Raw genomic sequence first — 15,000 nt, forward strand, 5'->3', positions numbered from 1 at the left:
GTGGAGGTGGGATGGGAGACGTGTGTGGTGGGCGGGGTACAGGGAGGCGGGGATCTGACTTCCAGCCCAGTGAGGTAAATGCCTAAAGATGCACCACTTTCCTTAGAGGTGTGTGAAGTTTGGGGACAGTACTTGCGGGACGGAAGGCAGGCAGTGTTGTGAATATTACTTAACCCCTTCAGTACTGAGACGCATTTTTGCCTTGAGTTTTAGGTATGATTAGACGATTCTATTGACACTAGGAAGGGTCTATGGAGGTCAGAAGATTAATGGCCAGAGTCTTTACTATTTCAATCCCCGACATGGGTTTCTGAAGCTGTATAAAATCGTCAAATAGTAACCAGAATGAATATGAAAGCGTGGCATGGTGTACTGAAGAGGTTAACTATCAAATGTCCCTAAAATCAAGGAGAAGCGGGTGTAGTGTAGCTGGATGCGTGGTGGAGGGAAGGGGTGACGACGGAGGGTAAGCTGGCGTCAGGAATGAATGGAGAAAGGACACCGCCAGCCGGGGACACCAGGGTCGACACCCACAGGGACTTATCGATCGCTGTCGCCGCACTTTGAAGCGTATTAGATTCTCATTAAATTTCCCTGACAATAACTAAAGAGATCGCTGAAGTGATGTAATGAGATTCTCCTGCATAAGGCCATCACTGCCGCCTCTCTTCCTCTGCCTGCACGCCACCCACCTCTCTCCTCCTCTTCCTCCTCCTCCTCCTCCTCCTCTTCCTCCTGCTCTTCGTAGCGTGTTTGTTCTTGCTCTCGTTCTTTATCTTATTTTTGTTTTGGTTTTCTTCTGTTGGTTTTCCTTCATATTGTTTTTCTTTTCCTTATCTTTCTCTCCTTCCTTCACACCTGTGAGGGAAATATCAGTGGCAACGTTTTCTTCAAGAAGGGACCCGCTTTATAAACTCATTAGTATTTCCATATGCCTATCTATTTTACTCGTGCTCTTCCCTTCCTCCTCCTCTTCTTCTTCTTCTTCTTCTTCTTCTTCTTCTTCTTTTTCTTCTTCTTCTTCCTCCTCCTCCTCCTCCTCCTCCTTCGTCTTCGTCTTCGTCTTCGTCTTCTTCTTCTTCTTCTTCTTCTTCTTCTTCTTCGTTCTTCTTCTTCTTCTCCTCCTCCTCCTCCTCCTCCTCCTCCTCCTCCTCCTCCTCCTCCTCCTCCTCCTCCTCCTCCTCCTCCTCCTCCTCCTCCTCCTCCTCCTCCTTAGACATATAGCTAACATTTTTTTCTTTCTTTGATAATATAGGAAGGTGAGATTAAATGTTCCTATTTTTAATGCATGTGGTTTCTTGGTGACATTGGTTTATTTCATTCATATAACTCTAAACGACGCCGCCCATGATCGCGTCTTGCTGAGAGAGAGAGAGAGAGAGAGAGAGAGAGAGAGAGAGAGAGAGAGAGAGAGAGAGAGAGAGAGAGAGAGAGATTTCATTCTTCGTTAAAAATGTGACTGAGAGGGAAAGTGACGTGATGCACCTCCGAAGATCATTTCAAAACTCGCCTTTCATTCTTCCCTAAAATATGACTCAGGTGTGCATTTCTCCTTTCCTTTTTGTTTTTGGTCTTACTTCATTCCTTTTATCATTCCGTTTCTTCCGTGATGGTGTATTTGTCCCTCTTTTAATCATTTAGGGAACTGGCAATCAAGTGGGGCTTTTCTTTTTCTTTTCTTGTTGCCCTTGGCCAGCTTCCCCTACTCTACAAAATGGTGTCTAGGCAGTGCATGTCAAACACTTAGGTGGTCTTGGTGGACAGGTAACAGCAGGTGACAACAGGTGAGCTATGAAGAACGTAGCAATACGGAAGCGTTGTTACAAGGGAAGCCTTCAGTGATGAGGTTTGGCAATGCTTGTTAAGGCTCTTTGATGGATCGTGTGCCTTCATCATGACTCTCTCTTAACTCCTTCAATACTAGGGACACATTTTTACCTTGAGATTTGTTTACGATTAGACCATTTTATTGACATTAGGAAGAGTGTATGGAGGTCAGTAGATTAATAGCCACAGTCTTCGCTATTTCAATCTCCCCACATAAGTTTCTGAAGCTGTATATAAAACCACTAAATAGTAACCAGAGTGAATATGGAAACACGTCAGGGGCTTCAAAAGAAACACGGAAATTGATTCGGCATCTGGTGCGAGAGTTCCCATGCACAGTTGTAGGACGAGAGCTATTTTTGAAATTACTGGTACGCTTTTTTTTTTTTTTTTTTTACCATGTGTAGGTATGATTAGACGATTTTATTGACATTAGAAAGGGTTTATGGAGGTCAGTAGATTAATGACCACAGTCTTCACTATTTCAATCCTCAACATAAGTTTCTGAAGCTGTATAAGATCGCCAAATAGTAACCAGAAGGATTATGGAGACACGTCAGGGGTTACCACGAACACGGAAACTGCATGGGCTTCTGGTACTTTGAGAGTTCCCATGCACAGTTGTAGGATGAAGACTCTTGGGAAAGCAATTAATAGGGCGTTTAGTTACTGGTTAATGGTTATAGTGGATAGCTTAGACAGGTAAGTAGACAGTGGGCGATACAGGTAACACTCTATTAGATGCTCAAAGATGAGAGAGAGAGATAAACTCCGCAGCAATGTGTTCCTTACCGCGCACTGAACACCGCGGGGCACAAACCTTCACTTTTGGGAACGTTCATGTTTGAGAAATAGTTTAACGTCTTTCCCTTGTTTATCTCTTCATTTTCCCCATCACTGTTCGATTATTCCCCCTTCTTCCCTCTCTCTCCCTTTCCTCCCTTCCTCGCCTCCCTCCCTCCCCTCGTTAAGGAGCTCGTCCCAGGCAGCGCAGTCACTCTATCCCGCTCTATCACTTACCGTTAGTGAAACATTTGCAGGGGGAAGCAGAGGCGCCTTACATTTTCCCTGGCGGAGAGTAGCTGATGTAGGCGGGGAGGGCGAGGAGAGAGGAGACGCGGCGCGGGGGAGGAGAGAAGTAGGGAGGTTCCAATAAACAAGGTCTCCCCAGATGATGTTTAATGAGGGGCGATAAAAATGATGTACGTCGCCGTGTATGAATGCCGCGCACAAGACAAAATGAAAAGGGATATGACTTATTGTGAATAATTTCCCCAGATAAAGCCAATGGACGCGCTCGTAAATATGATGATATGAGCTCGCCGACGGGAGCCGACTTCATACTCTGATATTACGAGTGCGGAGTAAAAAAAACTGCAAGGAGAAATAAATCACGGAGGAGTGAAAACTCTCGCCCCACCCCCCCCAACCTCTCCCCTCCCTTCACTCCCCACCTACCTTTCCCTCCCTCCTTCCCTCCTTCCAATCTTCTCTTGCCTTGCTTTTCCCTCCCTTCCCCCTCCCACTTTCTCTCTCTCTCTCTCTCTCTCTCTCTCTCTCTCTCTCTCTCTCTCTCTCTCTCTCTCTCTCTCTCTCTCTCTCTCTCTCCGTTTTCCGTATCCCTCGCTAGGAGATGGTGTTGATTTGAGTGTCACCACCACTATCACCACCACTGCTACTACCGTCACCATTATTACTGTCATTACTACCACTCAGTCACATCACCACATCGATCACCAGCACCATCACCAGCACCATCACCACGCCCCTTCTACCTTCACCCTAATCACCGCTACGACCACCATTACTACACCATCATTGCAATTACCTTCCCCGCAATTATCGCCACTATTAACACCATCATCACCAGTTCCACCATTACCACCACCATTATCACAAGTGCCACTACTAGTATTTTTTGCAGCCATCACCATTAACACCACCACTTTTTGTTAGATTCACCACCACCATCACCACTGTCACCATCACCATCGCCATTACTATCACTACCACTGTTGTAACTACCATAAGCTCATCACCGCTCATGTCTTTCATACCATCCTTGCCTGAGATACACCACCTTAGCCAGGACTTTGGGAGGGGCGGTGATGGCGCGGTGACAGACAGAGACAGAGACAATGACACACACACACACACACACACACACACACACACACACACACACACACACACACACACACACACACACACACACACACACACACACACACACTTCATAATGGGGACAGCACCTTTGCATCAGTCAAGGCCGCGGCGGAGCTGAAGATGAGGGTTTACGTAAATGTAGGAAAGATATTACCAATGTTGCTCCATCTACAAGTTATCACTATTGGTACAACAACGACAACAATACCATTAAGAACAGCTACAACAACTACTACTTCTACTACTACTACTACTACTACTACTACTACTACTACTACTACTACTACTACTACTACTACTACTACTACTACACACCGAGGGATTAGCAGAAATACGTGAAGGGCAGACCATGGTTTAATAGAGTCAGGTGTCCGGCAGATCATTGAGTCACCAAAACAATGTCAAACTCTCGCCATACCTCGGGACGCCGCCACCTGATGGGGACAAAAGTTATAAAGTTCGTGAACAGAGTATACTACTACTACTACTACTACTACTACTACTACTACTACTACTACTACTACTACTACTACTACTACTACTACTACTACTACTACTACTACTACTTCCATTTTTACTAGTGTCATTGAATTCATTGGTACTTTCTTCTACTTTTCCGTTCTAGCTTCTGTCCGCGCGTGTGGTACTTTCTTCTACTTTTCCGTTCTAGCTTCTGTCCGCGCGTGTACTCTTAGCCTGGAGGTCAACTGGGCCCCGGCAGACTCGTGCTGGATCTGGAGTGTGATGAGTCGGCGAAGGAAGCATGGGCGGCGTCTGGCAGCCTCGTTGATGGCCCTGACGTGTTCTCCAGCGCTAAGCTTGTTGTCCAATGTGATGGCGAGTAGTTTAGTGGATTAAAGCCTTTGGAAAGGGCTGGGTCTGGCCGTCGAGGGGCGGCCCTTGGCGAGGGGTTCAGATGCATGGCCGAGGAGGTGAGTGGCAGGTCAGGGGGAGGGACCTGCTTTTTGACGCTGTCCGGAATGAATTGTAGGGACATTGTAGTTGTGAATGTGCTGGTGTTGGCGCCGTGTGTGTGTGTGTGTGTGTGTGTGTGTGTGTGTGTGTGTGTGTTTCTACGAGTGTAAGAAAATAGTATTAACCTCTTCAGTACTGGAACGCATTTTTATCATTAATTTGGGTGTGATTAGACGATTTTATTGACATTAGCAAGAGTCTGTGGATGCTAGAAGATTAATAGTCACAGTCTTCACTATTTTAATCCCCCACATAAGTTTCTGAACTTGTATAAAATCACCAAATAGTAACCAGAAGGAATATGAAAACACGGCGTGGTATTGAAGGGGTTAATGATGATAATGGGCGTAATTATAACAACAGTAATAATAATTGTCGAAAATACAGTTGTAAGTTATAATTCAACAGTAACTTCGATAGACTTACATATTAGTGGTGTACATTACAAGACTTAGGCACAGAGAGAGTGTGTGAGTGAGTGGATAGTGTGTTCCGGGGAGGTGCTTGAGTGAGAAGTGACAGATTTACGGCTGGGACGGTTTGTGGTGAGTGGGTGAGTGGGTTGTTAAAATGTGCTGTGGAGGATACTGACAGCCTGCACTTGTATCTGTGTGTGCTGGCTCTGAGTAGGGTGAAGTGTTGTGTTTGGCGGGACGTGGTGGGAGGAGGACGAGCAGGAGAAGAAGGTCCTTGTGTCTCGTCTCTGGTGATTTAAAAGGTTCAGCTAAGGGACAAGGGATGCTGAGAGATTTATGAGAGAATATGTTGGTTAGTGATGTCTAAGTACAATACTAAGACGGTTTAGTTTTGAGGTGTCTGCCAGGGTCTCCATCAACCACCTTCATCCTCTGCTTCGCTTGCATACTTCCTTAGATTTGCAAACCTCTTCCATCTCATCACACGTGACATGCTGCCTCGTTCACTATGCAAAATTCTCTCTCATGTTTCGCGTGAATCCCTCACAGTTTTACTTCCTCAGACAACTAGCAGATGTCACAGTGAACATAGAAAATGGAGAGATGTCTTAGAAAATTCAGTAAACAGCTTTTTTTGCTTTTTTTTTCCTTAATTGGTAATAATTGAAGGATTCTCGCATTATTTGCAGCGATCAATAGTTGAGGTGACGCCATTGAAGACTGGAAAAACTTGGTAACTGTCTGAGTTTGACGTGGCCTCTGTCTGTGCATTGAGGTGTGCGAGGAGAGGAGGGGCTGGCGAGGAGGACAGTGAGGGTCCATCAGGTGACATATATTATCTGTCTGGGTGCGGACAGTGTTGCTTCCTGGGACGAGAACCTCATCACAGGAGGTGACTGCTGCCGCCCTCGCCACTGCCGCCGCCTTCACTCACCCACCAACACCTTCACTACATTTTACTTTACCTTATGTGAGAGAGAGAGAGAGAGAGAGAGAGAGAGAGAGAGAGAGAGAGAGAGAATATGTTTGTTACTCTGTTAAGAAGTGTGAAGTTGTCTAATGTGGGTGTGATGTTCGTTGTGGTGAAGTGGTGTGGTGTAGGATGTGTTTGACATGGTGGGTGATGCTGGAGGAGTGACAGAAAGGTCCGGGTGGCGATGGAGGTGTTAGACAGAAGGAACCAGGGAGATGTAGTGCAAAATTTTGTTTGTGGGGAATGGTGATGCGTGTGTGGTGAGCCTGGTGTTGTGGGAGAGGTGTTGCAGTGTTTGAGGAGGTCAGTATAGTGAGAGGGAAGGCTGGTGGTTGTGTAGAGAAGTGGAGGTGATGGGAGTGATGGGGTTCAGGGAGGTAGTGAGACTGTGGTGGTGCGTGATGGGTTGCCGCAGTGGTGATGGTGTGTGTGGTGTGTGCAGCGTGTAAAGGACAAGGTAGGTTAGCATTGTGTTTGGTGAGGGCTGACCTACGTATGTGGAGGACTGTTGCGCCATTCGTCTGCTGTGTGTGTGTGTGTGTGTGTGTGTGTGTGTGTGTGTGTGTGTGTGTGTGTGTGTGGGTGTATATTCCTTTTTCTACAAGTTCTAATTTTGATGGTGCTCTAAAGTAAGACGATTCATTGTTTTGCTAATGATATACCAAACAATATTACTTTCATTCCGTTTGTTGGCGCATTTTTATCTGTATTGAGCTTAGTGAGGCCGCTGGTGAGGGTCAAGGAGGTGAAGGGTCATGGGGGGGCTGGGGGCGTGAGGTGCGGGGCGGGGCGGGTCTGATGGGGCGTGTATGTGGAGTGACCGCTTTGGATGTTTCTTTTTCGATATCTTTGGTAGCTAACGGATGCTTGGCGGGGCTGGGGGAGGAGGAGGGGGCGTAAGGCAGGAGCCGTGTACTAGTATTACGGTGAAGTTTTCTGAGGGTGAGCGAGTCCATCGTGGCCGCGTCTGATGGTGCTGGTGACGCTCGGCTTGCTCGTATCTCAGGGGCGGTCATCCCGGGGAAAGTCACTGACGGAGCCCGGCGTCTCGTGCGGACATTAAGCTCGGCGGGGTGGCAGCCGGACGAAGGCGTCTAGGCTTTGTCGGTGAGTGAAGGGCACATCCATTGCGGCTGGCGGGAGGCGGCGCAGTATTCTCGCCAGTGGATGGAAGCTGCAGGGGACCACAGAGGCAGGGGAGGGGGTCTGGCCGGCACGTGGGAACACCATCCACATCCTGCCATGCCTTGCTGGGTGTGGAGTTTATTGAGTTAATTCATTCTTTTGTCCAGATGATGTTGTTGTTGTTGTTGTTGTTGTTGTTATAATAATTATCATAGGAAACATTGTTGTCATCAGTATTGCTGGTATTGGCTACCTTCAACCGTATCATCTTCACAATCCTCCTGCTGGCGCGAGGCGAGGCATCAGCGGTGGTTGGCGTTCACTATTTGCTGCAGCTTTGTGTCTTCACTTTATTTCAAAGAAACAGAAACCAGAAACATTTGACGTTAACCTTACGTATGATATTATACAAAGGATCGGTGGTGTTAACAATAAGGAGCCTAGATAGCTCAGTTGGGAGAGCGTTAGACTGAAGATCTCAAGGTCCCCGGTTCAATCCGGGTCTGGGCAGAAGTTTTAGTCCACCAAAGGCTACAGCGACCGTTATTATCCCCTGACCAGTGAAAAGAAGCAGGTGAAGGACAAATTTGATCAGCAATCCTGTAACTTTGATTTATTTATGCATTTTTTATTGTTTATGGTGTGTCAGAGAATGGGAAGATGATCCTAAATGAACGGTTTCTGGAGTGTGTGTGTGCCTGCCTTGCCTGCTTCACGTAGCGGTAAGGCAGTTTGCTCAGTAATGCTCCAGTGGTTGCTGCTACTACCAAAGATCTTTGTTACCACCACCACCACCACCACAAGGAGAATGGCGGGTGTGGTGTGGGCGGGGCGCCGCAGGGATGGGTCGGGACCTCCTGAAGGGGTGGAGGGCCTCACGGCTTTTAGTTGAAGTGACTCCCATGCTAATCCGTAGCCCTGAGCTGCGGGGCCGCTCCAAGACGTGCCCGGAGCAGGTCTAGCGGGAGGCCCCTGCGTGTCGGGGATTATAGACGGGGATTAAAATTTCACGATAGTCTCCCGCTGCGCCCCTCACGAGCCTCCTCGGCCAACTTTTAAGACATAATCATTTAAGAAGGTCTCTGGATTATAAAAAGAACCACTTCCGGGCTTTGCGTGGAGGCTGCCTTGTGTCATTGGCGCCTCGGGCACCTCCCGAAGCCGCCCCGCCCCGCCGCCCTCACCGCCGCCACGCGCCCTTCTTACGCCATCAGGGTTTCTCACCATCATAAGTTTGGACTTGTGTCTGAAGGTTTTGTCGAAGTTTCACTGATTGCTCTACTAAGCCATTCTATGATTTCAACGTCATCAAAATAATGTGTTTATTTTTATTCCTTTATGCATTCCGTATTAACTTTTTTTTTTCAAATACTCATAACACCAACAGTTTTATTAAGGTTTATCATCACAAAGCAATGCAAAGGAGACAACTGCCAGACGTGCTTTCTGTCACATAACAAGAATGAAATGCACCACACCACATTTCCTCGTCAAGTTGAGCTCAGCTTCTTGTCAGCACCTCGCCCAGCGCCACACCATCTGCTGAGTTCCTGGAGGTGTGTTGCCTCGCTTCTTGTCCTGTTATGCTAGTGGTGTGTGTGTGTGTGTGTGTGTGTGTGTGTGTAATTTTTTTCACTGTTTGATCTGCTGCAGTCTCTGACGAAACAGCCAGACGTTACCCTACGGAACGAGCTCAAAGCTTATTATTTCCGATCTTTGGATAGGCCTGAGACCAGGCACACACCACACACCGGGACAACAAGGTCACAACTCCTTGATTTACATCCCGTACCTATTCACTGCTAGGTGAACAGGGGCTACACGTGAAAGGAGACACACCCAAATATCTCCACCCGGCCGGGGAATCGAACCCCGGTCATTGGCTTGTGAAGCCAGCGCTCTAACCACTGAGCTACCGGGCCGTGTGTGTGTGTGTGTGTGTGTGTGTGTGTGTGTGTGTGTGTGTGTTTCACTGTTTGATCTGCTGCAGGTTCTGACGAGACAGCCAGACGTTACCCTACGGAACGTGCTCAGAGTGTGTGCGTGTGTGTTGTTGTTGTTGTTGTTGTTGTTTTTCACATTATCTGATGCCTGTAACCACAGGGGAAGGAAGCTTGCAGGTTACTGTAGTTGTCAGCTGGCTGGGGTGGCTGGGGTGGCTGGGGTTGAGGGTTGGGTGGCTTTCCATCACGCCCTCTCGTTGCTATGGTGGCTGCCATGTCAGTGCATCTTACCCATAAAAGTGTGGAAGGAACACTGCATGGTATGTGTTATCAGTGTAATGTAGTGTAATAAATGTAAGCACTCTACTCCACTGCCACTCACACCATCACTCATGCACTCGCTCCGCCACAAGCATGTACAGACACCTGCATACATATATCTATACATACATACATCTATACATACATTCATCCATGCACCCATCCGTTCACTTGTTCGTCCCTCAGTCCATTTTCACCCACTCTTCCCCTCACTCCTCTTTACTCTCCCTTCACAATCCCTTCAGCCTCCATCCCGCGCCGCCCCGCCTGGCAATCCCGTCCTTCAGCCGGGTCGTCTGGGGACGGGTCTTTCTCAGCCCTGCCCCACAGATCACTATTCTTGACTGGTTAAGCCCAAGGTGCTCTCGGGTGGTTCCCGTTAGTGCCACCAGACCCTTCCCCGCCTCCCCTGCACCTGGGATCGTGGCTCTCAGGGGCGTCATGATTTTGTGGCATCGTCTTAAGGTCATATTTGTTTTTTAACACAGTTGGTGTTTTCAGCGTCGGTGGCAGTTTCATTCCTTGGTGCTCCCCTCCCCGCTGGGTCATCAACACGCCTGCTTCGTGATTCTCATTTTTAGTTCAACCGTATAAAATGATGCGAAATTTCTTCCTTGTCCGCCTTCAGGAATATCAGAGCCATTAACGACAGATAAAAACAGTAGAAAAGTGCATAGCAATACTGCAGTGCTCTTTTTTCCGTATCAGGGTTGTGTTTGTATAGATTTGGTTTTTGTGACGTTTTGTGAGGACATTTGTGGTGGGTAGATTACGTCTTAATCTCCGGCGGCGGGTCGCTGGTGCCGCCGGTAACGACTTTGGCGGTAAAACTGCAGCAGCCGCTAATACTCTCTGGGGGCACGGCGCGAGGCTCCACACCCTGCTGCCGCTCTGGATCCCGCTGCTGCCTTCCCGCAGTTTTCTTAAGTCTCGGAGCTTGGATTGTGTTTCCAGCATGTAAAAGATGAAGCCCTGCAAAGCTCGGCACATTAAAGCACCGCTACTTCCCCAGTGACGCCTCCAACAGAATGGCGGGCCGGCAGGAATGTCCGCGGCGTGCTGCTTCCGGGAAGGCTGGACGCGCCCTTGAGACAATATGTTCTCCTCATTAATCTTCTCTGCAACACATGGTTAGAATCTCTTCATTCTCTCATTCTTCCTCCCTTCCAACCTCCCCCTCCCCCCACGCTGCCTCACCCCGCAAGCCTAATGCCTCTCGATGTGTAGGAAAGCGACAGTCTGCCCACCGTTGTGTTCACTCATCGTCCCAGCCTCCCTCACCCACTCCCCTCTCCACCACCACCACCACCACCACCACCACCACCACCACCACCACCACCACCACCCATCTCATCTCTTAGCCCAATTCCTTCTCTTATCCTTTTTCTTATCCTTCTCCTTTTTTTCCGATCTCTGATGGAGTAATTCTCTCTCTCTCTCTCTCTCTCTCTCTCTCTCTCTCTCTCTCTCTCTCTCTCTCTCTCTCTCTCTCTCTCTCGTGTTATCATCGTTTACATCTCCGTTTCCTTCTCCTTTTCTTCTTCTTCTTCCTGCTCTTCCTCATCTTCCTCCTGCTCTTCCTCTTCTCTCCTCAATCACCTCTTCCTCATGTACCCTTCGTCTTCCTCTACCCACCTCTTCCTCTTCCTCAACCACCTCTTCCTCGCGTGCACCTCTTCGTCTTCCTTGCCCTCTCTTCCTCCTCCTCCTCCTCCTCCTCCTCCTCCTCCTCCTCCTCCTCCTCCTCCTCCTCCTCCTCCTCCTCCTTGATCCTTCCTCAGATCACACACTACCACTCCTTCATTCATCCTAATCCCGCCCCTAATCAACATTCCTCTCATCCAGATCTCACGTCGCCACTCCGTCACTCCCACCAAGCCCTTCCTAATCTTGCCTTCTGCTGGGTCATGCCGCGCGGGGAAGTGTCTCTCACGCCTCCTGTCTTTCACTCCTCTCATTACCACTTTTGCTCCTTCTCCTTCCCTCCTCCTCCTTCGTCTTCGCCTTCTGCTGGTGGTACTGCTCTCTTTCTTGTTCTTCTGTGTGTGTGTGTGTGTGTGTGTGTGTGTGTGTGTGTGTGTGTGTGTGTGTGTGTGTGTGTGTGTGTTTCTTTTTTTCTGTTTTTGTTTTTGTTTCAGTGTATCTGTTTGTGTTTCTGTGTGTCTCTGTGCTTCTCTCTCTCTCTCTCTCTCTCTCTCTCTCTCTCTCTCTCTGTGTGTGTGTGTGTGTGTGTGTGTGTGTGTGTGTGTGTGTGTGTGTGTGTGTGTGTGTGTGTGTGTGTGTGTGTGTGTGTGTGTGTGTGTGTGTGTGTGTGTGTGTGTGTGTGTGTGTGTGTGTGTGTGTGTGTGTGTGTGTGTCTTTCTCTGTTTCGTGACACACACACACACACACACACACACACACACACACACACACATACACGCGCGCGCGGCACACTCCCTGCTGGGCTCCGCGTTGCTTCATCACAGTTAAGCTCTATCAAGATATACACTTTTCATTTCGTAGCCCCATCTTCATTTTTTCTAGCCTTTGACGTGAGTAATCTCTCTCTCTCTCTCTCTCTCTCTCTCTCTCTCTCTCTCTCTCTCTCTCTCTCTCTCTCTCTTTGTATTTTTCCTCTCCTCTTTCCTTTTCTGTCTGTTTCTCTTTACGTTCTTTCCTGATGCACATTTTTCTTCTTTCATTTGCGCATAATGTGAAGCAGCGCCTTGCATGGAACACTGTCTTCTCTCTCATTCTCTTATGCTTATGTTATGTTTCTTCTCCTTACTCTGTGTGTGTGTGTGTGTGTGTGTGTGTGTGTGTGTGTGTGTGTGTGTGTGTGTGTGTGTGTGTGTGTGTGTGTGTTTCTTATGTTAATTCTTTTCTTTTCCCGCCTCTTTCTGTTCTCTCATTGTCTCTCAGTACTAATATATTGTAGCAGTTTCCGCTTTTGTCTTTTTTTTTTTTGTGTATTTCTTGTGTTTCCTTTTAGCCTGTTTTCTTTAGGTAAGGTCTGTGTACACATTTCTTTTTTGCCTTCCATTCTCTCCCTTCCCTCTGTACTTCTCGACCCTCGTCTGAGTGCTGTCGTCTCCCATTCTCTTCCATCTAGCTTAATTTCTCTTTTGATCCCTTCTCCTCACACTCCCCCTTTCCCTTTCCCTACTGCTCCCAATCTTACCCCTCTTGCTCCCCTTCTTCCCCCTCCGCAGTTCCCTCTCTCTTGCTCTCCCCTTGCTGGTGTTGGTGCCGGCGCTCCCCTCTGCGGCTCCCCTCTGGTGGCCTGGTCCCGGGAGCTCTGCGCGTCAGGGTGTGATGGACGGACGGCAGTAAAGATGACGAGTGGGCCGCCGGCTTAGGGGAATGGCCCGCGCCCACCCATATATCTCTTTTATTGCACTCATCTTCATTTTCATATTTCATATTTGCATTTACAGGCGTGGGCATAAATCAGGGCCATTAATACTTAATTAGCTTTATGTTGGAGTCCTCTGAGACGCGGCGACGCTGGTGTCATGCCGAAAGATTAGCGCCGGAGATGACGGCTGACCAACCCAAGGAGCGTGCCGTGACTCCACACCGCGCCGCCGCCACCGCCGCCTCCTCCCTCAGATCTGTGATGCTGGTCTTGCCTTTTTACGCTCCACTCGGCCTCCCCTTCACTGCCTTGCTTCATATCTTGTCTTCCTGTGACTCGTCTGCTTCCTTGCCACGCCTGGTGTTGCGGTGAAGTGGCCGCCTCAGGCACTGTCGCGGGAGGCTCGCGGGAACATTTCGGCTTCGCTAGTTTTATCGTTTGAGTGTCATTCTCTTGGCTCCTTCTCTTGTAACAAGGAGCGGTCTTTGTAATGGCTTTAAGACCTCTGGATGCAGAAACGCAGATGATGCAATATGGATGTTAAAACTGTAAAAAAGAGTTGGTCCATAAACTTTCGTTTATTTTTTCGGCGCACATGTGAAATAATGCACTTTGTCTTGACTCTGTAGTGATGGTACTTCTACTGCTGCTGCTACTGCTGCTGCTACTGCTGCTGCTACTGCTGCTGCTCAAAGCCTTCATGGCAGAGGATGCTGAGGAGAGACGGCCACCAAACCTCGAAGTTGAGAAGGATGCACTGCAAAAAGTGTTGTGTGATGAAGTAAGAAACGAGCATGGAATGGACTGCGAGAAAACTTGTGTCACGTGTCCATCACTGGTGGAGGAAGGGGAAGGACGACGCCTGAGTGAAGGAAGGACCACCCCACCCCTAACCTTCCCCCACTGCACTGGCGAGGGCTCAGTCCACCACCAAAGCCTGCCTGCGTATGTCATTCAGAAATGTAACGAAAAATATCTGATAAACGCACATTTTTATCTGTGTAGGGGGAACAAAGTTGGAATGGAAATTTATTTTTACTGCACTGCCATGGTGGCTGTGGTGAAAATGGCCAGTGAAGCTGTGGTGGCTCTCTGTGGTAATAGGCCTGGATGGCGGCGGCAGCGAGACAAGGTGGCAGTGGTGGTGGCAGCGCGGTAGTGGCGGTGGTAATGGAGGGAGAAGGCAGTGGTGACAGTGGTGGTGGACGCAAGAAGTAATGAGAGTGGGAGCGTCTGTAGGGTGATGGCGGAGGGGCAGGAGGCGGTTGTGGGAGTGGGAGTGGGAGTGAGGAGGGGGGAGGGGGGCAGCAGCTCGGGGCCTCCGTGACGGGCAGTGATGTGGGAGGAGCTAAGTTATGTCTGGCGGGGGATTTTTATATTAGAGAAGCGAGGGGGAAGCAGAGCGCGGGTTTGACCGAGTATTAAACATATCCAAACATTTGTGTGCGGGGAAGAGGGGAGGGTAGCGATGGGGATGGGGGGTGGGGATAGGGTAGGTTGGGGGAGGGCGGGGAACATAAAAACATATATTCTGGCTTTCCGTGCGCCAGTGTTTGTGTGTCTATATGTGAGAGGAGCTTTTTCAATAATATCTTTTGTGTTGTCCTCATTCTGTTATAGTCCTCCATTTTAAGTGTCAAGGAAAAGTATTATATTTCTATTTGTGTGTGTGTGTGTGTGTGTGTGTGTGTGTGTGTGTGTGTGTGTGTGCGAGCGCGACATTCACAGCCCGTACGTATGCGGCGCCAGTATGAGTCACCAAAGAGAGGAATGTGCTGGTTATGGAGTAATTTTGAAGACCCCCATACGCTGCCCACTAGAAGACAGTCCGGCAGGTGGCAGTGATGGGACTCCTCGACACACACACACACACACACACACACACACACACACACACACACACACACACACACA

General features: G+C 48.7%; 1 long non-coding RNA gene and 1 other non-coding gene across 2 annotated transcripts in view; both read left to right on the top strand.

The window, feature by feature from the left end:
• The window catches only part of LOC123517063, a 176,072-nt gene that overhangs the window by 28,377 nt on the left and 132,695 nt on the right, over window positions 1–15,000 (top strand). The window lies entirely within an intron of this gene.
• On the top strand, window positions 7,921–7,992 carry Trnaf-gaa. Its single transcript has one exon. It is a non-coding gene; the product is annotated as a tRNA-Phe (tRNA).

This window comes from Portunus trituberculatus, chromosome 41 (genome assembly GCF_017591435.1).
Source record: "Portunus trituberculatus isolate SZX2019 chromosome 41, ASM1759143v1, whole genome shotgun sequence".
In the NCBI taxonomy this organism is placed as follows: Eukaryota; Metazoa; Arthropoda; class Malacostraca; order Decapoda; family Portunidae; genus Portunus; species Portunus trituberculatus.